Raw genomic sequence first — 26,100 nt, forward strand, 5'->3', positions numbered from 1 at the left:
TTCACTCATCCCTTCCCACCCAAACCAACCCTTCCCAAGGTACTTTCCACTGCAACCGCAGGAGATGCAACACCTGTCCCTATACCTGTTCCATCATCTCCTTCAAGAGACCACAGCAGCCCTTCTAGGTGAGAGAGGTTTACATGTATCTCCTTCGACCTCATCTACTGTATTCAGTGCTCCCAGCATGGTCTCCTTTACATCAGCGAGACCAAGACTAGGCGACTGTTTCGCCAAACACATGTACTCAGTCCACCAAGGCCTACTGCACCACCTGCCTGGTAATGATTTGAACTCTCCTTTCCATTCCCATACTGACCTTACTGACCTGCACCTCCTCCATTGCCAGACTGAAGCCACACACAAACTGAACGAACAGCAACTCATCGTCCACTTGGGTAGCTTACAACCCATCGTTGAGAACATTGAATGCTCCAATTTTCGGTAACGAATTTAAAAATACCCCCTCTTTTCCCCCCCTTCTCTTCCATGTGCCGCACCTGGATATGCACCAATTTCATGTTCCTCTTTCCCGACCCCTTCTATCCTTCATTCCATCACTGACCTTTGTCCAACCATCTGCCAGTAACTCCCCTCCCCCCCCCCCCCCGCTCACCTGTATCCACCTGTCATTTGTCTAGATCTGAAACGTCACCCATTCCTTCTCTCCAATGATGCTGCCTGGCCTGCTGAGTTCCTCCAGCACTTTCTGTCTTTTTGTGTAAACCAGTATCTGCAGTTCCTTGTTTCTCCAGGAACCTTTAGGTCCTTTCAAAATTAGTCAGTACGTTAGAATGCAATTAGTTACGTTTCTTGATCCCTGTCATTTGAAACAACTAGAATTGCTCAATATTTCTTCCTTGACAGCTATGTGTGCTTATCACAGCTTTCTTTATTGTAATACAACATTAAGGGAAATATGATATATTTATATTCCATTTCTTGTGGTAAAACAATATCAGTGATAAATGTACCTTAACTGTCAAAGAACATCAGTGGTAAAGAGCAATGTTGACGAGTTGAAGTTTCTCAAGTTGAAATTTCTCCATACTGATTATTTTATAGATTATGTAATCACTAGCCAGGATTAATTATTGTGACCATGACTGTGGCTGCCGACAGTTTGCTCTGGAATTATGCCGAGATGGATATATTTAATGACATGAATCCAATATTTTCTGAAGATGACATCTTGTCTAGGATCTGAGATGTTGATCCTTCAGTAAACGTATGATTGCCATGTTCCCAGTATTGATCACTTGTGGAGTCTGCTTGCAATAGACTGGACTTCTCTTTCCTCTTCTGTGTATTGAAACACAAATAAAATGGTGCCGTTATCAGAAAGCTGAAATAAGAGAATGTCAGGCAGCAGCTACGGATAGAGAACCAGGGGAATCTTTTGGCCTTTCATCATTTCTGAGTATTTTAAGCTTCTCCTCTGCTTCTGTAAATCGTTTGTTCTTCAAGTCCTGCTGCCATCTTCCTCAACCTCGGAGAAAAAGATCCAAGGGTGTCCAACTTCTCTGTGTAGCAAAATCCCCCTAATCCTCGTAGATAATACCTTCTGATCCCGGCACCATTCTGGTAAATCTCCGCTGCACCCATTCCAAAGCTTCCACATCCTTCCTGTAACGGGGCGACCAGAACTGAACGCAATACTCCAAATGTGGCCCACCCAAAGTCCTATAAATCTTCCTGACTCTTATACTCAATGCCCTGACCCATTAGGCTTGTATTCACTGGAGTTTAGAAGGATGAGGGGGATCTTATAGAAACATATAAAATTATAAAAGGACTGGACAAGCTAGATGCAGGAAAAATGTTCCCAATGTTGGGCGAGTCCAGAACCAGGGGCCACAGTCTTAGAATAAAAGGGGAGGTCATTTAAGACTGAGGTGAGAAAAATCATTTTCACCCAGAGAGTTGTGAATTTGTGGAATTCTCTGCCACAGAGGGCAGTGGAGGCCAAGTCACTGGATGCATTTAAGAGAGAGTTAGATAGAGCTCTAGGGGCTAGTGGAGTCAAGGGATAAGGGGAGAAGGCAGGCATGGGTTATTGATTGGGGACGATCAGCCATGATCACAATGAATGGCGGTGCTGGCTCGAAGGGCCGAATGGCCTCCTCCTGCACCTATTTTCTATGTTTCTATGAAAGCAAGCTTACCGTAATGCCTTATTTACCATTCTATCTACTTGTGCTGCCACTTTCACGGAGCTATGGACTTGGACCCCAAAGATCCCTCTGTTCATCAACGCTGTTGAGGGACTTGCCATTAATTGTATATTTTCCTCTTACATTCAATCTCCAAAGTGCAACACCTTGCACTTGCTCAGATTAAACTCCATCTGCCATTTCTCTGTGCATTTCTAAAGTTGACCGACATCGTCTGGTATAATTTGACAACCTTCCTCACAGTCTGTCATCTCAGCAATCTTGGTTTCAACTGCAAACTTACTAAACAACCGATTTACCTCCATGGCCTGGTGATGAATAGTCTGGGGAATTTAATTATATCTCCCACAAGCCAGAACTGAGGCTATTCAATGGTGCAGCTGATGTACAAGAAGAGTTGAGGACTTTACTCCGGCATTTACAATGCCTCACGTGTTTAGTTTGGGAGTAGCCAACTGCCTGTTCCCTCCTTATTTCCTGATCATTGATCATTCCTAACATTGTCCTGTTGAGGAGAGGACTGATGTTGTTGAATGTTAATAGAAATAATGTCTTTCCCTTGATGCCGGTATTGTTTGCCAGGACTACAGAGCAAATAACTAAATGAATGCTGGAGGAACTCAAGGAGTTATGTAGCATCTGTGGAGGGAAAGGAAAGGCGTGACCCTGCATCTGGACTGAGATGTGGAGGGAAGGTAGTCGGTAGAAAGAGAACTCCAAGGTCACTTGGAGGTGAGGCCTTGTTGTAACTATGTTATTGAGGCACAAGGAACAGCAGATGCTGGAGTCTTGAGCAAAACACCGAGTGCTGGGGTAACTTGATGGGTCAAGCAGCAACTGTGGTGGGAATGAATAGGCAACAATTCAGGTTGGGACCTTTCTTCAGACTCCACAAGTGCTGCTTAACCTGCTGACTTTGTATTTAGCTCCTTATTCCAGCATCTGCAGTCTCTTAGAATTATAAGCAATATGTGACCATTGTGTTGGCAAATAAGACCGGTATCAAGAGAAATACATTATTTCTGCTTAACATCCAGCAGGATCGTTCCTCCCCTCAACAGAACCAGCCTTGGAATTGTGAATGATCAGGAAATAAGGGGGGGTAGCAGGCAGTTGTGGACTACCAGAAGATGTGAGATGTGGTAAATGGTACAGTGATGGCTTCACACATCTGCTCCAGCTTTGGAAGGTCTCACCTGTGACACAGGAGATATAATCGGAAACTCCAGTCAATGAAGCATGGTCTTTACTGGCCTTATTGGCTCGGCCCCAAGGGCAGCCGCACTGCACCTGACCATTTCAGGGGGCCCTTGTGCTCAAACCAGAACATTGAACGCATTCCAACGGCAAAACCATCACAGGTTTCACTACAGTCCAGAATTAACACAATGACAGTACATGCTGCATCTTAAGAAGTGCCCACACCCCAAACGTCACCTATTTATCTCCTCCACCGATGCTGCCTGACCAGCTGAGTTACTCTGCTCTGCCTGTATCTGGAGCTGGAGAGCATGGTTACAGCTCTTTACGTAAAGCACTGAGACCATGTTTAAGTCTTGTTACCCTCATTGCTAGCTGCTATTTCATCCCCACTTCATTCCCCAACCCTGTCACTCCCTCCTCCTCCTGCTGTCTCATCTGTTCCACAGAATAAGTGTGGGCTACGACAACATTGGTTGTTCTGAGTTTTTTGTGTTTACTGATTGCAGGATCTCAAGTGCATTTTCTTCATGGTTTTATCACCATATTAATCCAACATTAAAGCCATGAGATTCTGTATTGCTGGCTTTTTATTCCTGTATTCCATTTACTCTTTTGCTTTGCTTTCCTTTGAACTAACCACCTAAGATGTATCACCACAGATTGCTCTGTATTAATTCCAACCCCAATCTCTTTGCCTGATTTACAGACTTATCTTTGTTTTTCGATCGTGCTTTCTATTAGCGAGAAAACAGAGAGCAATGAAGCCTGATCCATCAACCCTGCTGCAACAGAGGGATATTGCTTTGCTCAGAAGAATACCATTTCTTTTTCTATCATGTATCTTCTGAAAAAAATGGGACAATAACCAAAGGCTGTGGTAAGATCATTGGCCCTAGATCAAGAGGGGAGATAGGTGTCTGTTCTAATTAGGAGAATTGGCAGGATAATAAACTCGCCACATGATTTCTGAAAATAATGCCATTGGTTTGCTGCTTAAACGTGAGCCATGTTCCGGGGGCTAGGCCCACACTTGGGTATGTGATGATCAGTTATAGCTCTTCTTTCAATGCATGGCCATGATGCAACTAATGGTGGTTCTGTTCTATAGTTTATTTATGGTTCAGTGACCTGCAAAGCTGGTAACCGAGTGAAGCACTGCCATATCTTTGCCTTGCTGTAGTAATTTCACTCCCTTAGTTGTTGGAGTCTGTATATCACCGGCATGGGTGGCACGGTGGTGCAGTGGTAGAGCTAGTGCCTTACAGCGCCACAGACCCACATTCAATCCTGACTACGGGTGCTGTCTGTACAGAGTTTGTACGTTCTCCCCGTGACCTGCGTGGGTTTTCTGCAAGATCTTCGGTTTCCTCCCACACTCCAAAGACGTACAGGTTTGTAGGTTAGTTGCCTTGGTATAAATGTATAAATGTAAAATTGTCCCTAATGTGTGTAGGATAGTGTTAATGTGTGGGGATTGCTGATCGGTGCAGACATGATGGGCCGAAGGGCCATGTTTCCGCACTGTATCACTAAACAAAACCAAAAAATCACCACTGATTGCACTTCAGAAGTAATCCATGGTCTATAATGATCTAGGGCTACCTGAGAAAAATCTATTATGCTATATAATGGAGCAAATATAGTTGCTAAACATGAAGGCCAAAGAGAAGATTTAGAAGGATGTTGCCAGGACTCGTGGGCCTGATCTATAGGGAGAGGTTGAGCAGGCTAGGATTTTATCCCTTCGAGCCAGGGAGGATGATGGGTGATCTTATAGATGTGTACTAAATCATGAGAAGAAAAGATTAAATAAATGCAGTTGCCCAGAGTAGGAGAATCAATGAACCAGAGGACATGCTTGAGGTGAGGGGGAAAAAAGATTTAATAGGAACCTGAGGGGCAACTTTTCTACACAAAGGGTGGTAGGTATATGGATCGTGCTGCCGGAGGAGGTAGTTGAGACAGGTACTATCGCAATGTTTAAAAAACATTTGGACAGGTTCATGGATAGATAGATTTAAAGGGATATGGCCAAAAACAGGCAGGTGGGACTAGTGTTGATGGGGCATGTTAGTCGGTGTGGGCAAGTTGGGCCAAAGGCCTGTTCCATGCTGTATGAGGGTTTGACTCCCAAATCGTTGGAAGGTCATTCGTCCTTAAAGTGTTTAGTCTTGGGTACGGTCCCAACATCTAATGCTCTGTCCATTCAGAACATCATAATATTGTGTAACTCAACTGAACTTTAAGTAACTATTAAGCCAGCACAATGTCTGAAGAGTGATTTTACCCAAACAGTGTCATCAACCCACTAAGGCCTTAGGATTAGCATAGAAAAATCTGAAATAAATCCAGCCATTCATCCTATGTTTCAACCTTAATCCTGGAGCTCCTACCAAATGACACATGGATTCAAAATGTGGTGCATTTTGTGCACCATTTAACCAGTGTTGCATTTCCCAAAATTATAGCGGGATGGTATGAGGATAATTTATTTTGCTCGGTGAATTGTGGTCTGGAATGAACTGCCTTGAAGAAATGAAAGCCAAGTTAATGATGACTATCATCAAAAGAAAATAAAACATTTGCAAGGCTGTGGGGAAAAATGGAGAGTGGGATTAATCACCTGGTATTATATGTTATTTGGCCCTGCATTATGATTCCATACTTTAAGAAGTACTTAAATAGCTGCAAAGCTCTTTAGGATGTTGGGGGGTTATGAAAGTCACCAGAGAAGTGCTTTTTTTCTTTAATCATTCCATCTTTTGGATGGAGATTTAAGTAAATAACTTGATCTCTAATTTAGAATGGGTCTATTTTCATAATACAAAAACAAATGATCTTCAGATCAGCCAGAGAAATGAAATCGCTTCAAGAACTTGGGCATAAATCCTTCAGCGGATGGGACAGAGGATAATATTATTTAAAAACGATGAAATTATGTGTTATGATCAAACAAAGTACTGAGGATTTTGGCGAGAAATCAAATCTTTGATAAATCGGTATCTTTGCTTTAATTACTGCAGATTGATTACAACGTTTGCCACTAGGATTTTTATTGTTTTAGTGATCTGAAGGTTTTGTGGTTGTGATAAATTGTGTGCATGATATCTGCCAGAAAATTCCTCTCACTCAGTAATCAGAATATATTACAAAGTTTCGCCACTCACGGTTTTTATTTGCTTTTAAAGAATCAGATTCTAAACTTTTTGGTTAACTCTCTGACAAATTCTCTTCAGCAAGACAGATGCTTAATAAATAATGCATGTACGTAGACAGACATTGTGAAAAGTGTATGACAAGCTTTTTTCTTCAGTTTCCAAATACATAAAGCATGTCAAAAATATGACTTAATTGCAGGAAAACCATGACTAGTTTCTCCAACCCCGAAAGGAGATGGTGCATTACCTTGTGAACTCTACATTGCGAGTCTTGCCTCTTTGATTTTAATTTTGTTGATTTGTTGATTAATTAGATAATTTTGGTAACTTTTGGATATCCCAGTGTTGATAGGCTGTCACTATGGAGAGAGTGCTAACTGAAGATAGACACAAAATGCTGGAGTAACTCAGCGGTACAGGCAGCATCTTCGGAGAGAAGGAATGGGTGACGTTTCAGGACAAGACATCAGGCTGAGAGTCAGGGGAAAGGGAAATGATAGATATAGACGATGATGTAGAGCGATATATAACAAATGAATGAAAGATATGCAAAAAAAGGTATTGACGATAAAGGAAACAGGCCATTGTTCGCTGTTTGCTAGGTGAGAACGAGAAGCTGGTGAGACTTGGGTGGGGGAGGGATGGGGAGAGAAGGAATGCAGGGGTTACTTGAAGTTAGAGACATTTATATTCATACCACTGGGTTGTAAGCTGCTTAAACAAAATATGAGATGCTGTTCTTCCAATTTTGCATTTAGCCTCACTCTGACAATGGAGGAGGCCTAGGACAGAAAGTCAGTGCGGGAATGGGAAGGGGAATTAAAGTGCATTAAAATGAAAGAGCTAACTAACATGCTCGATGACAATATGCTCTTATATACATAGCTCAGTGACTATATATATATATGCGATCTTATATTAAATGTTGCCAACAAAATGGACTTTGATGAAGCATAGTATTTTGTTTTTGCGGACTTGTCGAAGCCTCCTATATTTTTCCCCTTCTAGTCTCTTTCAGATTTTAAAATTACGAATGAGTTTTGTCATATTCTTCTAAACCTTTGACTACAATCAGTCCAAAGAAGGGTTCCCGATCCAAAACGTCGCCTATCCATGTCCTCCAGAGATACTACCTAACCCACTGAGTTACTCCAACACTTTGTGTTCTACATTTTCTTCTATGGCCTTTGTTCAAAGTAAAAGCTATCACGATAATTTGCGCTCATAAAATGTCCCAGTGTGGTTCACTGCAGTGGTTTCAGATGGAAAATTGATGCCGAATCATCTAACAGTTGCACAGTGGCAGACTGCCTGAATGCCTTGGGGCTATAGCTAAAATGCTGCTCTTGGGTGCCTCCTTTGCGGAGTTTCGATGTTCTTCCCAAGTTTCCCCCGATACCAAAATAAATACTGGTAGATCAGTCGGCTGCAGTAAATTCCCCTTTATGGTCAGTGAGTGGTAAAATAATCCATGGGAGGTGGTCTTGGGGAGGATGCTCCTCAAACTGCGGAGCATTTGTACAATACAGCTCACCCCCTCCATGACACACTGTTCATTCTGAGGAGTACCTTCAGCAACAGACTGGTCCCACTAAGATGCAGTGCAGAATGCCACAGGAGATGCACATCCTCAATCCTTTCCACTCGTCACTTTAATTTCATGCTTTATGTATTTTGTGTTTTATGACTGTTGGCAGATCAATTTCCCTCCTGGGATAAATAAAGTTGTATCGTATCGTATTGTAATCAGAGGGGGGAATTGGAGGTTGAATGCATTGATGAGAGCATGGAATGGTTGAGTCTGGAGGAAGCAAAAGGCTAAATGGGAGCTATTGCGCCTGGTCGGGGCAGAGTCGGACAATGTTACAGGGGTAGGTGAACATGGTTGGAATTTAATTGATTGAAAGATACAGCATGGAAACAGACCCATCGGTCTATTGAGTCCGCACTAAACATCGATCACCGGTCCACACTACTTCCAAGTTATCACACTTTCTCATTCACTCCCTGCACACTAGGGGCAATTTGCAGAGGCCAATTAACCTACAAACCCATACGTCTTTGAGATGTGGTAGAAAACCGGAGCGCCCAGAGGAAACCCACGCAGTCACAAGGAGAATGTGAAAACTCGTGGTCATCCGTGGTCTGGATCGAACCCGGCTCTCTGGCGCTGCAAGGCACAGCTTTACCAGCCATTGTACCGTCTAATCTTGGTGAATGACTTTGGAAGAACAATACTACCTCAAATGTAATAGAAAAAAAATCCTCAAATACTCCTACATTCCTCCAATGGAAGCATCAATAACCCTTCTGGAAGCAGGGCCTTTGATAAATAATATGAGAATGTATAAATAACTTTGTTTAATGTCTCAATGGTTTGGAAGGAAATAAAATGGTTATTTTATGGACTATTTTATTATGGTCTCTATCTCATGGGTAATGAAAGAATAAGGAGAAAAAGACTATTGAATATTTGTTGACCTATTGTATCCTTAATCATTTATCAATATTACAGACTTAATACACAAAGTAATTCTTATGTGTATATAAGAAATAGGATATAATCTACCTCAAGCCAATGCAATTCCCAAATTCTGATGACCAGAGACAATTGCAAGTTGCAGAGTAATAAAAAAAATATATATTAAAAAGCAGCAATGTTGCAAATCTGAACAAATTAATGACACATAGGTCAACAAGTATTCATGAGGCTTCAGCTACAGTCGTTGCTGTTTAATTTAATACTCCATTTATGCTCTATCGTGAAGGGAATGAAATTGGTGCTGGTTTGTTCTTGTGGATAAACTGTTTAAATAAAATCTGTGTTCAAGCTGAGATGTGTCTGCGTTCCAGCACAGTATTGGCATCCAGTAGTCCCAGGGAGGATAGTGCAATCAGGTACAGATCTCAGCTCCCATGACTGTGCACCTAGCTCTCCCAGATCTGTAGTTATGTAACACCTTGAGTAGGTGTCTTGACTTCTTGACTAGTAAGGGTGCCAGGAGTTATGGGGAGAAGGCAGGAAAATGGAGTCAAGAGGGAAAGATAGGCCAGCCATGATTGAATGGCAGACTAGACTAGATGGGCCGAATGGCCTAATTCTGCTTCTATAACTAATGGACTTGAACATATGAACCTTTGTTTCCTGTATCAACATTTGGCCTTATTAAATGAAATACTGATAGTGCACCACATTACAACGAGGCTTTATTAACATTGGATCACGGAGCAGGATGCAGGCTTAAACTTGACCAAACATGCCCCAAACCTATATTTCCCCCTTCTTCGTGGGCTAGATATGTACAGGGGGCATCTATTCACATTCCCTGTAAACATTTGGAGGAATTGAAATTGGAGGAGAACCTGTTGAAGTAGTTCCGTGGTGATTTGCTCACTGAATCGTACGATAAAATAGGACCTGTGGTTTTAGTTTAGTTTCGGTCTAGTTTAGAAATACAGCACAGGCTCTTCGGCCCACCGAGTTCACACCGACCAGCGATCCATGTACATTAACACTATCCTACACACACTAGGGACAATTTTACACATACCAATCCAGTTAACCCACAAACCTGTATGTCTTTGTAGTATGGGAGGAAACCAAAGATCTTGGAGAAAACACACACAGGTCACGAGTAGAATGTACAAACTCCGTACAGACAGCACCCGCAGATGGGATCGAACCTGGTTCTCTGGCGCTGTAAGGCAGCCATTCTACCGCTGTGCCATCGTGCCACCATTCCCATCAGGTTCAAACAAGGAGCAGAGGAAGACAGTCGCAGGTGCTGCTCCAGGGTTACATCTCTTGCGGTTGCTGGGGAAACGAGCCCCAAACCTGGACGTCTGGGGAGGGGCTAGTTTGGGTGGAGATTAATGAGTGAATCACAGAGTTGCGGCGGGAGCAGTCTCTGTGGAAGGTGGAAAGGGGTGGAGTTGGGAAGATGAGGCTGGTGGTGGGATCACGTTGAAGGTGGCAGAAAGGTCGAGGAAATATATATTGGATGCGGAGGCTGCTGGGGCGAATGGTGAGGACCAAGTGAGTTTAGTTTAGTTCAGAAGCACAGTTTGGAAACGGGCCCTTCGACACACTGATGTTATGCTGAACAATGATCCCAGTGCGCTAGTTCTATCCTACACACTAGCGACAATTTGGAGAAGCCAAATAACCTAGTAACCTGCACATCTTTGGAATGCGGAATTAAACTGGAGTATCTGGAGGAAACCCGCGCGGTCACAGGGAGAACAGACAAACGTACAGAAGGCCCCCATAATCAGTACCAAACCCAAGTCTCTGGTGTTGTTCTGCAGCAACTCTGCCACTGCGCCACTTGCTGCACTCTATCCTTGTTTGATCTGGGAGGATGGGGAGCGAGAGCAGAACTACGGGACACAGATGAGATGCTGAAGAAGGATCGAACTATGACAGCATGGCAATCCATGAGAAAGAACCACCCACTCTCCAGGTACTTTCCATTGGCGAGGTAACGCCTGTCCCTATGCCTCCACCTTCACATCCATCCAGAGAGTGGATGGTGAGGAGCAGGTGACCTTATGTAGCTTAGTTCAGACCTTCGCCCCAGCAGACCCTTGCAGATGAGACACAGATTCTCATGCTCCTCCTCTAACCTCATCATCCGCATTCGCTGTTCCCAATGTAGCCATCTTTACATCGGGAGACCAAGTATAGACTTGGATCTGGACTTCAGTAGCGTGTATCTCTCTGATCGGTCGAGGTTCCTGGTCAGGTGAGACCCGAACTTGTCTTTGTCAGAATGCAGACACTGATGCTTTTCATGCTGAAACCAGTACCGACTGAACTAAACTCATTCAGGCTGGGTGGAGTAGCTGGTGCAGTCTATTAACTCAAGGTAGTCCTCAAGTCAAGCCAAATAAAGTTGAGTTTTTTGTGATAAGCATAAATATGGTGAGGGAGAGGTATAGTGAGAAGCTTGTTTGTGGAAACATCACAGTCGTAGAGTTATACAGAACCAAAACAGGTCCTTTGGCCCAACTTGCCTATGCTGACCAAGATGCCCATCTATACTAGTCTAGGCACATACTCAGTAAACTTGTAAAAATACATAAACTATACATAATTTGTACATAAATTACACAGATTCTACAAGACAGTGAAAATAAAAAGACTGCAAATGTATGCAAGACATCAAAGCAGAACAGACCCTGAGCCTCCCCACTCCGCTGCTGTGCCCTGAGCCTCCCCACTCCACTGCTGTGCCCTGAGCCTCCCCACTCCACTGTTGTGCCCTGAGCCTCCCCACTCCACTGCTGTGCCCTGAGCCTCCCCACTCCACTGTTGTGCCCTGAGCCTCCCCACTCCACTGTTGTGCCCTGAGCCTCCCCACTCCACTGCTGTGCCCTGAGCCTCCCCACTCCACTGCTGTGCCCTGAGCCTCACCACTCCACTGTTGTGCCCTGAACCTCCCCACTCCACTGCTGTGTTACACTCCTCATTGACACCTCGTGCTTCAATCTCTCCGAAGCCGGGAGAAGCAGCAGTGAGAGATGATTAGACTGGCCCATATGAAGGTGGGGGATCGAGTGGTAGGTGTATTAGATGGCGGTGTAACAGTTAACACTCCACCCGAGGCAGGGACATGCTGATGGTATTTGCGGAGTATGTTCCTGAGGTTTGCTTAATAGAAGTCACCGGCGATGATGCATATGGCATCGGAGCCTTAAAGGAACTGCCAAGCAAATATAATTCTTCCAGTGCCATTGTGATGTTAGCTTGCGGTGGTATGTAGACTACTGACTAAATGAATGAGATAAATTGCCTCAGTAGATGAAAGGGGTGGCATTTTATGACTAGGAATTCCAGGTCAACAGAGCATAATTGAGCCAAGACTGTACATCCATCACCTTGAAGTGTTGATTGTAAGGCAGGCACTGCCTGAAGATTCTGTACAACCCATAATGATAAATGGATGAACCTCAGGTTATGCAGCAGGGTCAGGTGAATTCATGTTGTAGTGAAACAAAGATCTTTGTTGCAGCAGCCTGTCTCTAAGATTTTCAAGTTTGTTCTCAAGTGATGAATATTGGCTCGAAATATGCTGGCAGATGGATGGGGATGGGGAGAGGAAATGAAATCCCCTTCATTTTATCCACACCTGGAGCAACCTCCATCCCCTCCCACGCACCTTCACTTTTGTTTGTTTTTACTCACAGCTGCACCAGTTGCAACGGGTTTAATGGGTTTAAACGGATCTGCAAGTTTAAAAGTTGTATTGAAGTAACGACGATTTGCAGGAGACTTTAATAGAAGTGTAGAAAATAATGAGATGTGCAGATAGGATAGGTGGGAACCTTTATCCCAGGGTGGATCTGTCAAAGACTAGAGGGCTTAACTTCTAGTGTGAGAGGGACAGAATTTAAAGGAGGCCAGTTGTTTTACACACAGAGTGGTGGGTGACTGGAACGCACTGCCTGGGGTGGTGGTGGAGACAGGTACGATATGGCATGTAAGAGGCTTTTGGATCAGCGCATGGATATGCAGGGAATGGAGGGGTATGGATCACGTGCAGACTGAGGAAACTAGTTTAACCTTGGGTGGCACGGTGGCGCAGTGGTAACGTGGCTCCTACAATCCTTGCAGCGGCAGAGACCTGGGTTCGATCCCGCCTACGGGTGCTGTCTTTACGGAGGTTGTACATTCTCCGCGTGACCTGCGTGGGTTTTCTCCGAGATCTTCGGTTTCCTCCCACATTCTAAAGACGTACAGGTTTGTAGGTTAATTGGTTTGGTATAAGTGTAAATTGTCCCTAATGTGTGTTAACGTGCGGGGATCGTTGATCGGTGCGGACTCGGTGGGCCTTGTATCTCTAAACTATGACCATGTTCAGCACGGATGTTGCGGACTGAACTGTTTTATGTTCTTTGTTCTCATGACGAGGTTATGGGGAGAGGTCAGGAGAATGGGGTTAGGAGGGAGAGATAGATCAGCCTATCACATTATCATATGACCCTATTATCTTATGACTTCCTTAGCACTGGATCTGATAGTTAATAAGGGAATAAGTGATCGTAGATGCTTGAAGTGGAGCTCCATGCTCAATGTTGCCACTCTTTGACACCTTTAATTTGGTAACCCACCTCAATCTGCCAGTCAGCATTATGTGGACGGCATGGGTTCCTGTTGGGCAGGGTTGTTGATCATTCCTGTCACTAGGTAGTCATTTTACATTTTAATCTGCTGTGAAACTGAGAGCTCATTCTATAACCTACTTCCTGTGTTATCATGTATTAAAGTTTCAGTTTTAGGTTAGAGATGCAGCACGGAAACAGGCCCTTCGGCCCACCGAGTCTACACCAAGCCAATTAACCTACATACCTGTATGTCTTTGGAGTGTGGGAGGTCTCAGAGTAAACCCATGTGGTCACGGGGAGAACGTACAAACTCCGTACAGCCAGCATCCGTAGTCAGGATCGAACCTGGGTCTCCTGGCCCTGTAAGCGCTGTAAGGCAGCAACTCTACCTCTGCGCCACCATATTGATATGCAGATACTATTGCAGCCCAGTAATGTGTTTGCTAGTGTGTTGTAGTCCACCTGTCACAGGCTTGTGTCATCATTAAATTGATACACATGTGTGTGTGGAACGATAAAGAATTAGATTATTTTCACCTTGGATACCACCAGAGGACATTTAAACAAAAGAAGTATTCGCTGCCAGGTCACTCATTTATTTCAATGCCACTAAGACACATAAGCCTTGCGATAATAACTAAAGCAAGTAATTAATTAAAAAATGTAGCTCTTGGCTAACTGGCTCTGAGCTAACTGGGGTGACTGACTACCTCACTGCCAAACAGCCTGGAGATGTTTTTGATGATGCCTTGAAATGCTATAAAAACCTTCAGGTGGAGTGTTCTCCTTGCAATGTTATAGATGGTCCCCTCCCCTGCATTCAAGCAATTTGACATTTTTTAACTTTTCGGAGGTACAGCGGGGAAGCAGGCCATTCGGCCCACCACGTTCACACTGACCAGCAATCACACTGTACTATTCTACACACTGGGGACTATTTACAGCGGCTAATTAACATACATTTCTGGACGTTTTTGGCGTGTGGGAGGTATAAACTCTATACAGACAGCACCCATAATATGGATTAAAGCCAGGTCTTTGGCGCTGTTAGGCAGCGACTCTACTGTTGAACCACTCTGCTGCCTCATGATGAGATGAACTAAAAGAGGACATAGATGAGAAAAGCCAAATTAACAATAATTATTGTTCAACAAGAAACAGTTGGCCGTTAACTACTGGATGTACATTCTTCAGATTTAAGTACTGCCATTGTTGATTCAAGTGATGTAAAGCATGAAGTTAGACAAGCAGCTCTAAGACACGTATCTCACCCGCATTTGTCCCTTTTTCATCTCTGGCCTTTGTCCACCTTTTATCCACCTATCACTAGTCAGACTTTGTCCTGCCCCCACCTCTTTTGCAGCTTTGTTCCCTGTACTACAATCAGTCTGAAGAAGGGTTCCGACCTGAAATGTTGCCTATCCATCTCCTCCAGAGATGCTGCCTGACCTGCTAGGTTACACGAGTACTCTGTGTGTTTTATATGGCAAACACACATCTGCCTGGCATCTCTGAGACACCCCTGATAAATGTGTTTGACCACCTAAAAGAAAGACATTTTAATTCCATTATAATAAGTAGTTTATTGGAGGAAATGATTGCTTTCTGGGATCGTAAGAATTATTTTTCTGGTTTAGAAATGCACAGATGCCGTCTCAGAGCTTCTCAAGATAGAAACATCTGTCAAGCTTGGCATTAAGTGTACCTGGAGTACACTGATCTCCAACCTGCTTCACTTGTCAACACAAACTACTTCACACTGAAGAATTCCGATCAGCAACAGTGTCTGTTTACGACGGTTGATTCCTTCCTCTGTTGTATGTACTGAATGTGTGATGCAGAAATGTGGATATGTTCAACTGCTTCTAAAATTCAGTTCTCATGAATCCAATGGAATCGGAGATAAATGAGCAACAATGGGTGGCACTGTGGTGCAAGCGGCAGTGTTGTTGCCTCACAGCCCCAGAGATCTCAGTTCAATCCTGACTGCGGGTGCTGTCTGTAGCTGATCCTGACTGCGGAGTTTGCTCGTTCTCCCTGTAACCACATGGGTTTTCTCCAGGTGCTTCTGTTTCCTCCCACATTCCAAAGAAGTTCAGGATTGCAGATTAATTGGCTTCTGCAAATTGCCGCTAGTGTGTAGGACATAGAACTAGTGTGTACGGGTGATCGATGGTCGGAGTGGACTCGGTGGGCTGAAGGGCCTGTTTCCACACTGTATGTCTAAACTAAACTAAAGTTAACTATGCTACATCGGACTCGCACAGTGGTGCAGCTAAGGGAGATGCTGTCCCAATGCTGCGCCAATGCAAATGCTGTGTGTGTGTGTGTAGTTTGCAAGATTTCCCTACGACTGCCTGTTTTGCCTTTAGCTATTCCAATTATCTCCCACATCCCACAGAATATGCATTTGATAGTTTAGTTACTCAATATAAATTGTGTAGGTGGGTGATAGAAAATAGGTCAAGTTGATCAGGATGTGAGGAGAATAACATGGGATTGGGTAGGGTGAATGGCTGCTTTATGGTCAGCCTGGACAGTTGTCTAAAGGGCCTGATTCTGTGCTGTGTGTGTGTGTGTGTGTGTGAGACTGGAAATGTAGTGCATGCAAGTAAGGGGTGAATGTCCCATCACCTGCTCTACTGCTGAGTGGAGCTCCAGTTCTGAAAACTGTGATCGGCAATATTTTTATTAACCTTCAATTTCACCTTAGAAAATCTGAAGATACGTGTCACTACTGACTTCTACTGTAGAACTTAGGAATGCCGAGCCACGGGTTTTTACTGAAAAGAATAATAACGGCCTCAGTTGTCTAAACATAGAAACATAGAAATTAGGTGCAGGAGTAGGCCATTCGGCCCTTCGAGCCTGCACCGCCATTCAATATGATCATGGCTGATCATCCAACTCAGTATCCCGTACCTGCCTTCTCTCCATACCCCCTGATCCCTTTAGCCACAAGGGCCACATCTAACTCCCTCTTAAATATAGCCAATGAACTGGCCTCGACTACCCTCTGTGGCAGAGAGTTCCAGAAATTCACCACTCTCTGTGTGAAAAAAGTTCTTCTCATCTCGGTTTTAAAGGATTTCCCCCTTATCCTTAAGCTGTGACCCCTTGTCCTGGACTTCCCCAACATCGGGAGCAATCTTCCTGCATCTAGCCTGTCCAACCCCTTAAGAATTTTGTAAGTTTCTATAAGATCCCCTCTCAATCTCCTAAATTCTAGAGAGTATAAACCAAGTCTATCCAGTCTTTCTTCATAAGACAGTCCTGACATCCCAGCAATCAGTCTGGTGAACCTTCTCTGCACTCCCTCTATGGCAATAATGTCCTTCCTCAGATTTGGAGACCAAAACTGTACGCAATACTCCAGGTGTGGTCTCACCAAGGCCCTTTACAACTGCAGTAGAACCTCCCTGCTCCTATACTCAAATCCTTTTGCTATGAAAGCTAACATACCATTCGCTTTCTTCACTGCCTGCTGCACCTGCATGCCTACTTTCAATGACTGGTGTACCATGACACCCAGGTCTCGCTGCATCTCCCCTTTTCCTAGTCGACCATCATTTAGATAAGTCTGCTTTCCTCTTTTTGCCACAAAAATGGATAACCTCACATTTATCCACATTATACTGCATCTGCCAAACATTTGCCCACTCACCCAGCCTTGCAGTCTCCTAGCATCCTCCTCACAGCTAACACTGCCCCCCAGCTTAGTGTCATCCGCAAACTTGGAGATATTGCCTTCAATTCCCTCATCCAGATCATTAATATATATTGTAAATAGCTGGGGTCCCAGCACTGAGCCTTGCGGTACCTCACTAGTCACTGCCTGCCATTGTGAAAAGGACCCGTTTACTCCTACTCTTTGCTTCCTGTTTGCCAGCCAGTTCTCTATCCACATCAATACTGAACCCCCAATGCCGTGTGCTTTAAGTTTGTATACTAATCTCTTATGTGGGACCTTGTCGAAAGCCTTCTGGAAGTCCAGATACACCACATCCACTGGTTCTCCCCTATCCACGCTACTAGTTACATCCTCGAAAAATTCTATAAGATTCGTCAGACATGATTTACTTTTTGTAAATCCATGCTGACTTTGTCCAATGATTTCACCACTTTCCAAATGTGCTGCTATCCCATCTTTAATAACTGACTCTAGCAGTTTCCCCACTACCGATGTTAGACTAACTGGTCTGTAATTCCCCGTTTTCTCTCTCCCTCCCTTCTTAAAAAGTGGGGTTACGTTTGCTACCCGCCAATCCTCAGCAACTACTCCAGAATCTAAAGAGTTTTGAAAGATTATTACTAATGCATCCACTATTTCTGGAGCTACTTCCTTAAGTACTCTGGGATGCAGCCTATCTGGCCCTGGGGATTTATCGGCCTTTAATCCATTCAATTTACCCAACACCACTTCCGGCTAACCTGGATTTCACTCAATTCCTCCAACTCCTTTGACCCCTGCTATTTCCGGCAGATTATTTATGTCTTCCTTAGTGAAGACGGAACCAAAGTAGTTATTCAATTGATCCACCATATCCTTGTTCCCCATGATCAACTCACCTGTTTCTGACTGCAAGGGACCTACATTTGTTTTAACTAATCTCTTTCTTTTCACATATCTATAAAAACTTTTGCAGTCAGTTTTTATGTTCCCTGCCAGTTTTCTTTCATAATCTATTTTTCCTTTCCTAATTAAGCCCTTTGTCCTCCTCTGCTGGTCTCTGAATTTCTCCCAGTCCTCCGGTATGCTGCTTTTTCTGGCTAATTTGTACGCATCATCCTTCGCTTTGATACTATCCCTGATTTCCCTTGTTATCCACGGATGCACTACCTTCCCTGAATTTATTCTTTTGCCAAACTGGGATGAACAATTTTTGTAGTTCATCCATGCAGTCTTTAAATGTCTTCCATTGCATATCCACAGTCAACCCTTTTAGAATTAATTTGGCCAATTCACAGTCTCATACCCTCAAAGTTACCTTTCTTTAAGTTCAGAACCAGTTGTTTCTGAATTAACAATGTCACTCTCCATCCTAATGAAGAACTCAACCATATTATGGTCACTCTTGCCCAAGGGGGCACGTACAACAAGACTGCTAACTAACCCTTCCTCATTACTCAATACCCAGTCTAGAATAGCCTGCTCTCTCGTTGGTTCCTCTACATGTTGATTTAGATAACTATCCCGCATACATTCCAAGAAATCCTCTTCCTCAGCACCCCTGCCAATTTGATTCACCCAATCTATATGTAGATTGAAGTCACCCATTATAACTGTTTTGCCTTTGTCGCACGCATTTCTAATTTCCTGTTTGATACCATCTCCAACTTCACTACTACTGTTAGGTGGCCTGTACACAACACCCACCAGCGTTTTCTGCCCCTTAGTGTTTCGCAGCTCTACCCATACCGATTCCACATCCTCCAAACTAATGTCCTTCCTTTTCATTGCGTTAATCTCCTCTCTAATCAGCAACGCTACCCCACCTCCTTTTCCTTTCTCTCTATCCCTCCTGAATATTGAATATCCCTGGATGTTCAGCTCCCAGCCTTGGTCACCCTAGAGCCATGTCTCCGTGATCCCAACTATATCATAGTCATTAATAGCTATCTGCACATTCAACTCATCCACCTTATTACGAATGCTCCTTGCATTGAGACACAAAGCCTTCAGGCTTGTTTTTACAACACTCTTACCCCTTATACAATTATGTTGAAAAGTGGCCCTTTTTGATTTTTGCCCTGGTTTTATCTGCCTGCCACTTTTACTTTTCACCTTGCTACCTATTGCTTCTACCCTCATTTTACACCCCTCTGTCTCTACGCTCACACATTTAAGAAACCCTTTCCCTTTAACTCCATCCTCCACTATCCCATTCGACATCCCACCCCCCTTAATCAGTTTAAAACCACCCGTGTAGCAGTGGCAAACCTGCCTGCCAGAATGCTGGTCCCACACCTGTTAAGATGCAATCCGTCCCTTTTGTACAGTTCCCCCTTACCCCAAAAGAGATCCCAGTGATCTAAGAATCTAAATCCCTGCCCCGTGCACCAGTTCCTCAGCCACACGTTCAGGTCCCGTATCTCCCTGTTCCTGCTCTCGCCAGCACGAGGAACTGGAAGCAAACCGGAGATAACAACCCTGGAGGTCCTGCTTTTCAGCATTTTTCCGAGCTCTCTAAAGTCACGCTGCAGAATATTCATCCCCTTCTTTCCGACATCGTTTGTGCCGACATGCACTACCACTTCCGGATGTTCACCTTCGCCCTTGAGGATTTTCTGCACTCTGTCCGTGACATCCTGGATCCTGGCACCAGGAAGGCAGCACACCATCCTCGCATCCCGTCTGTTGCCGCAGAAACCCCTGTCCGTACCTCTCACAATGGAGTCTCCCACTACAATGGCGTTGCCTGCCTTAGGCCTTTTTGGTTCTGGCTCAACAACCCTATTCGCATCACAAGCCAGTCCGCCGCTCAGTGTATAAACGTCTTCTGTCCCGACAGCTTCTAAGTGGGTGAACCTGTTCACAAGAGGTACAACACCCAGGGACGTTGGCATTCCATGCTTCCCTCCCTTTCTCACTGTCTCCCACCTTCTCTCTTCCAGTACCTTAGGTGTAACAATCGTACTGTAGGACTTGTCGAGGAACGACTCCTTCTCTCGGACGAACCGGAGGTCATCCACTTGCTTCTCCAGTTCCCCAACACGGCCCTTCAGGAGCTCTACCTGGATGCACTTCTCGCATTTGTAGCAGCCAGAGGCACCAGCGGTGTCCTTGACCTCCCACATACTGCAAGCATCACACTGAATCAGCTTGCCTGACATCTCCTTCTTTCGTCTCTACCTCTCAAGCGTATTGCGTGGTCTCCTCTCCTCAGCAGCCTCCTCGCCGAAGACTCTCGAGCCAAAGACTCGCACTTTTCTCACAGGGCACTTCCCTCACTGCCGCTCCCCAAGAGCAGTCTTGCTTAAATTGACTGATAAGTTACCTGATTTACCAATTTACAAACCAAATTCCTCAGTTTTCAACTGTTTTCCCAGCACTGACTCACTTCTCTCCTCCCACTTGGGCTAGAGCCAATCAGTCGTATCGCTTGCTAACCTCCTGCTGCTGTTGCTCCCAAACTACAGCAGTTCTGAGTAAAGTCTGCCTGTCCTTGGCCTCTACTTTTCAACTGTTTTCACCCCTCTGACTCACTTCTCTCCTCCCACTTGGGCTAGAGCCAATCAGTCGTATCTCTTGCTTCACCTGACAATAATAAACCTTGACCTAAAGCGTTCTGGTCTTTGTTTTTTCAGACGAAGGAAGGTATATAATAGAGCTGCTCAGATTCACCCACAGCTGCTCATGACATTAATACATTGTACTTTACAGGGAAGACTTCAGAAACTTTAAATTGCAGTGGACACTAAGAATTACATTAACAGTTTTCAATATGACATAGACAGGATGCTAGAGTAGGTAGATGGCAGCTGAAACTCAATATAATATAATGTAGTAATACATTTTGATTGGAAAGTGTGAGGTTGTGAGCATTGGCGTGAAGTAAAGCCTATTTATCGACAATCTTTTGAAGGTGGCCGCTGAGGTTTACAAACAGTTAATAAATAATTACACGGTGCCATTGGCTTTATAAATAGAGCCATAGAATATAAAAGCAAAGGAGTTGTGCCAAGCTGACATAAGACAATAATTTGGCCTCACTTAGAGCATTGTGTCCAATCTAAGCAACACAGTTTCAGAGGGTTGTGCAGTTTTGGAGATGTTACAGAAGCGATTTACTTGAATGGTTCCAGGGATAAGGGATTACTGATGGTCTGGAAAAGCTGGGTCAGGGCCTCTTAGAGCAGAAACGATTAAGAGATTTATAGAGATATTTTAAATCATGAAAAGATCTAAAATAAGTAAATAAAGATATGTATTTTCCAAAGCAACAAAGAAAATTGGCAGATAGAGTATGCCAAAGGCAGTATTTGGAGAGAAAAAATCATGTAGTGAGTATTTTGGATTTGTAATGCACTTCCTGAAAGGCTGGTGGAAGAACATTCCTAAATTGCTTTCAGAGAGGAATTGAAAATCACTTCAAGACAGCGAGAAAGAGTTTGTGAGGAGGAATCAACTGGATTACAGGTATACTTCAAACACAGCAGCCCAGACCCGACGGACCAAGTGGGATCCCTCTGCTATGTATTATCCTGCAAGTCCATGAACGCACACCTGATACATTTAAGAAGTAGAATGGTGAGCTGCAGTGAGCACTGATAGAGCGCAGACTACTGATCCAAGACTTTGGTTTGATCACAGATATGGTTCGTACAGCAAATTTCTCATGGTTACTTTGTTGAGATGGATTTCAAATCTCCGTTATTTACTGCATCACTTGCTTCGATGATGAAAACTTCGAGGGAGCGGCTTGGTGGAACATCTGCATAACAATAATTTAAAATGTGCAGCCAAGAGAGACGGAAAAGGAGAAGGACCTGTCCAGGAAATATTCCTGACTCTTCTGTGGACGTCACACTGAAAGTAAGTAATAAAGTTTACTCCGCAGCTTACTTGGACTTTGTTCAAGCTTTTAGTCAAGTTGAAGGTGAACTTTGTTTTAAAACAAATTTGATATCCATTGAGCTGGAGTGGTGAATGGACAAGGTTAGATCAAAATATGAAGCAAGGACGTTATGAAAGATTGTGGCATGGAAATTCTTTGGCATAGCGTGACATTTCTGTGGATGAAATGAAAGAGTTTAATCAAGAACCCCAGAGTTCACTTGCTATGTTGTTCTCATAAGTTAGTTTGCCAGATTAGTTAGTTTAGTTAGTTTACTGTCACGTGTACTGAGGAACAGTGAAAATACTTTTTGTTGAATATGGTGGTACCCATCTTAGCTCAATGCTGTTGGATTTGGTGTCAAACATGGTTTGTCATACCTGTGCAAATTCCATTTCTATACATAGAACATAGAACAGTAACAGGTCCTAGAGCCCACAATGTCCATGGCATCCTGATGCAAAGTTAAACTAATCTCTTCTGCCTGGACCTGATCAATATGCGGTACAGTGGCACAGAAGTAGAGTTGCTGCCTTACCATGCCAGAGACCCAGATTCAATACGGACAATGGGTGTTGTCTGTACGGAGTTTGTAAGTTCTCCCTGTGAACATGTGGGTTTCCTTCGGGGAGTTACAGTTTCCTCCCACACTCTGAAGATGTACAGGTTCGTAGGATAATTGGCTTTGGTAAAAATTGTAAATTGTTCCTAGTGTGTAGGATAGTGCTAGTGTATGGGGTAATTGCTGGTTGGCATATACTCGGTGGGCCGAAGGGCCTGTTTCCTCGCTATCTTCAAAGTATAAAGTCTAAATATGCCTCAACTCCTTGCATATCCATGCGCCTATCTAAAAGCTTGCTTGTCACTATTGTATCTTCCCCACCAGTGCATTCCAGGCACCCACCACTCTCTCTCTCCATGAATAACCTGCCCCCACACATCTCCTTTAAACTTTTCACCTTTCACTTTAAAGCTATGCCCTCCAGTCTTTGACACTTGGGTAAAAGGATCTGACAGTTGATTGTATCCATGCCTATAATAATAATAATAATAATACATTATACTTATGGGCGCCTTTCAAGGACTCTCAAGGACACCTTACAAAATTTAGTAAACAGATTACAAAACATGTAAGCGGAATGAAACAAAACAAAAAAAATAACAACAAAAAAATAAAAAATAAAAATAGGAAAGACATCAACAAGACACAATTCAAAGAGAGAGCAGCAGCAGCTAATCGCGCCAGCGTTCACTCTCCCTTCCGGCAGCCATCTTGGAAACGGAACAATAAGAATCTTTAACATAAAAACATCCCCCCACAATGGTTTCCAGTCTCTCATTAATTGATAAACTTCCATCAGGTCTCCCCTCAACACCTCCAGGGAAAACAATCCAAGTTTGTCCAACCTCTCCTTATGCCTCAAATCCAGGCAGCATCCTGCTGCACAAATCAGATGGGTAACGTAACCTGTTCTGTGCTCCTGGAGTCCAGTGTATGGATCAATCCTATAATCCTATGGCCCTTTTAGAGATGTATCTCTCACTTGGTCCCATGCCACCCCCTTGCTGTGTATCCATACCCCATCCCAACTGAATTTGCAACCAATAACCCATAGTCGATGCTCCCAACTTGAGACAATTACACCCCAACTTTACCTTAGCAATAGTGTCCATCCACTTCCATCCCACCCACTCTTAAGGTCACAATGTCCTCGAATGAAGCTGCAACCCTCCTTATTGTTAAACTGCACTCCATCCCGGCCACCTCTCACCACAGGCGTTCTGCCATTCTTCCCCAGCTCCATCTTGCCCAAGGTAGCTCTTCTGTTTGCTGTTGGCCACAAGCTTTCTGCCAAGAGGAACGGAAAAGGCATATTTAATTAAATTTGGAGATGGAATTTGTATAGGAATATCAAGGTGACGTGCCTCAATGACTATCAACCAGTGGCACTGACCCACTGCAGTTCGCTTACCGCCACAACAGATTAACGGTGGATGCGATCTCGCTGGCTCTCCACTCCGCTCTGGATCACTTGGACAACAAAAACTCATATGTCAGGCTGTTATGCATCGATTACAGCTCGGCATTTAACACAATCATCCCCTCCAAGCTGGTTACCAAACTCGCAGAACTAGGTCTCTGCGCATCCCTCTGCAATTGTATCCTCGACTTCCTCGTTCACAGACCACAGTCAACTTCAGGTTCAAGTTCAAGTTCAAGTTTATTGTCATGTGTCCCTGTATAGGACAATGAAACTCTTGCTTTGCTTCAGCACACAGCACATAATAGGCATTGACTACAAAACACATGAATAAATAAACTGATAAAGTGCAAAATGACAGATAATGGGTTATTAATGTTCAGAGTTTTGTCCGAGCCAGGTTTAATAGCCTGATGGCTGTGGGGAAGTAGCTATTCCTGAACCTGGTTGTTGCAGTCTTCAGGCTCCTGTACCTTCTACCTGAAGTCTGTTCGTATTGGTGGAAATGTGTCAGCCTCGATAACAATCAGTACGGGAGCACCTCAAGGCTGCGTGCTCAGCCCCCTGCTGTACTCACTCTATACTCATGACTGCGTAGCCAGTCACAGTGCGAACTCCATCATCAAGTTCGCTGACGACACCACTGTTGTGGGACGTATCACTGATGGGGATGAGTCAGAGTATAGAAGAGAGATCGAGCAACTGTCCATATGGTGCCAGCGCAATAACCTGGCCCTCAACACCAGCAAAACCAAGGAACTGATTGTGGACTTTGGAAGGAGTAGGAGGGGGACCCACAGCCCCATTTATATCAACGGGTCGATGGTTGAAATGGTCAAGAGCTTCAAATTCCTGGGCGTGCACATCTCTGAAGATCTTTCCTGGTCCGAGAACACTGATGCAATTATCAAGAAAGCTCATCAGCGTCTCTACTTCCTGAGAAGATAACGGAGAGTCGGTTTGTCAAGGAAGACTCTCTCTAACTTCTACAGGTGCACAGTAGAGAGCATGCTGACCGGTTGCATCGTGGCTTGGTTCAGCAACTTGAATGCCCTGGAGAGGAAAAGACTACAAAAAGTAGTAAACACTGCCCAGTCCATCATCGGCTCTGATCTTCCTTCCATCGAGGGGATTTATCGCAGTCGCTGCCTCAAAAAGGCTGGCAGTATCATCAAAGACCCACACCATCCTGGCCACACACTCATCTCCCTGCTACCTTCAGGTAGAAGGTACAGGAGCCTGAAGACTGCAACAACCAGGTTCAGGAATAGCTACTTCCCCACAGCCATCAGGCTATTAAACCTGGCTCGGACAAAACTCTGATTATTAATAACCCATTATCTGTTATTTGCACTTTATCAGTTTATTTATTCATGTGTGTATATATTTATATTATGGTATATGGACACACTGATCTGTTTTGTAGTAAATGCCTACTATGTTCTGTGTGCTGAAGCAAAGCAAGAATTTCATTGTCCTATACAGGGACACATGACAATAAACTCACTTGAACTTGAACTTGAACTTGAATTCCACCTCCAGTTTGATGGCCTCAAAAAGATCATGCACACATTTATCGCCTCCCACCTAGATTACTGCAGCTCCCTCTACACTGGCATCAGCCAATCTTCCCTGTCCCGCCTGCAACTGGTCCAAAACGCCGCAGCGAGACTCCTGACGGGCACCCGAAAAAGGGACCACATCACCCCGATCCTGGCCTCTCTCCACTGGCTCCCTGTGCGGTTTCGAATAAATTTCAAGATCCTCCTTTATGTCTACAAAGCCCTTAACGGGCTTGCCCCCACCTACATCAAAAGTCTGCTTACCCACCACACCACCTCCAGGTACCTCAGATCAGCCGACTTGGGGTTACTGAACATCCCGCGGTCTAGGCATAAGCTCAGGGGCGACCGTGCCT

At 44.2% G+C, this 26,100-nt stretch overlaps 1 long non-coding RNA gene across 1 annotated transcript; it reads right to left on the reverse strand.

Annotated features, from left to right (window-relative positions):
• Positions 1-7,863: 7,863 nt before the first annotated feature.
• On the reverse strand, positions 7,864-25,895 carry LOC116979361. Its single transcript, XR_004413677.1, has 3 exons — positions 25,719-25,895; positions 20,658-20,668; positions 7,864-7,875 (listed from the first exon to the last, which is right to left on the reverse strand). It is a non-coding gene; the product is annotated as an uncharacterized LOC116979361 (long non-coding RNA).
• Between the last annotated feature and the right edge of the window lie 205 nt (positions 25,896-26,100).

Source organism: Amblyraja radiata, chromosome 12 (assembly GCF_010909765.2).
Source record: "Amblyraja radiata isolate CabotCenter1 chromosome 12, sAmbRad1.1.pri, whole genome shotgun sequence".
Lineage (NCBI taxonomy): Eukaryota > Metazoa > Chordata > Chondrichthyes > Rajiformes > Rajidae > Amblyraja > Amblyraja radiata.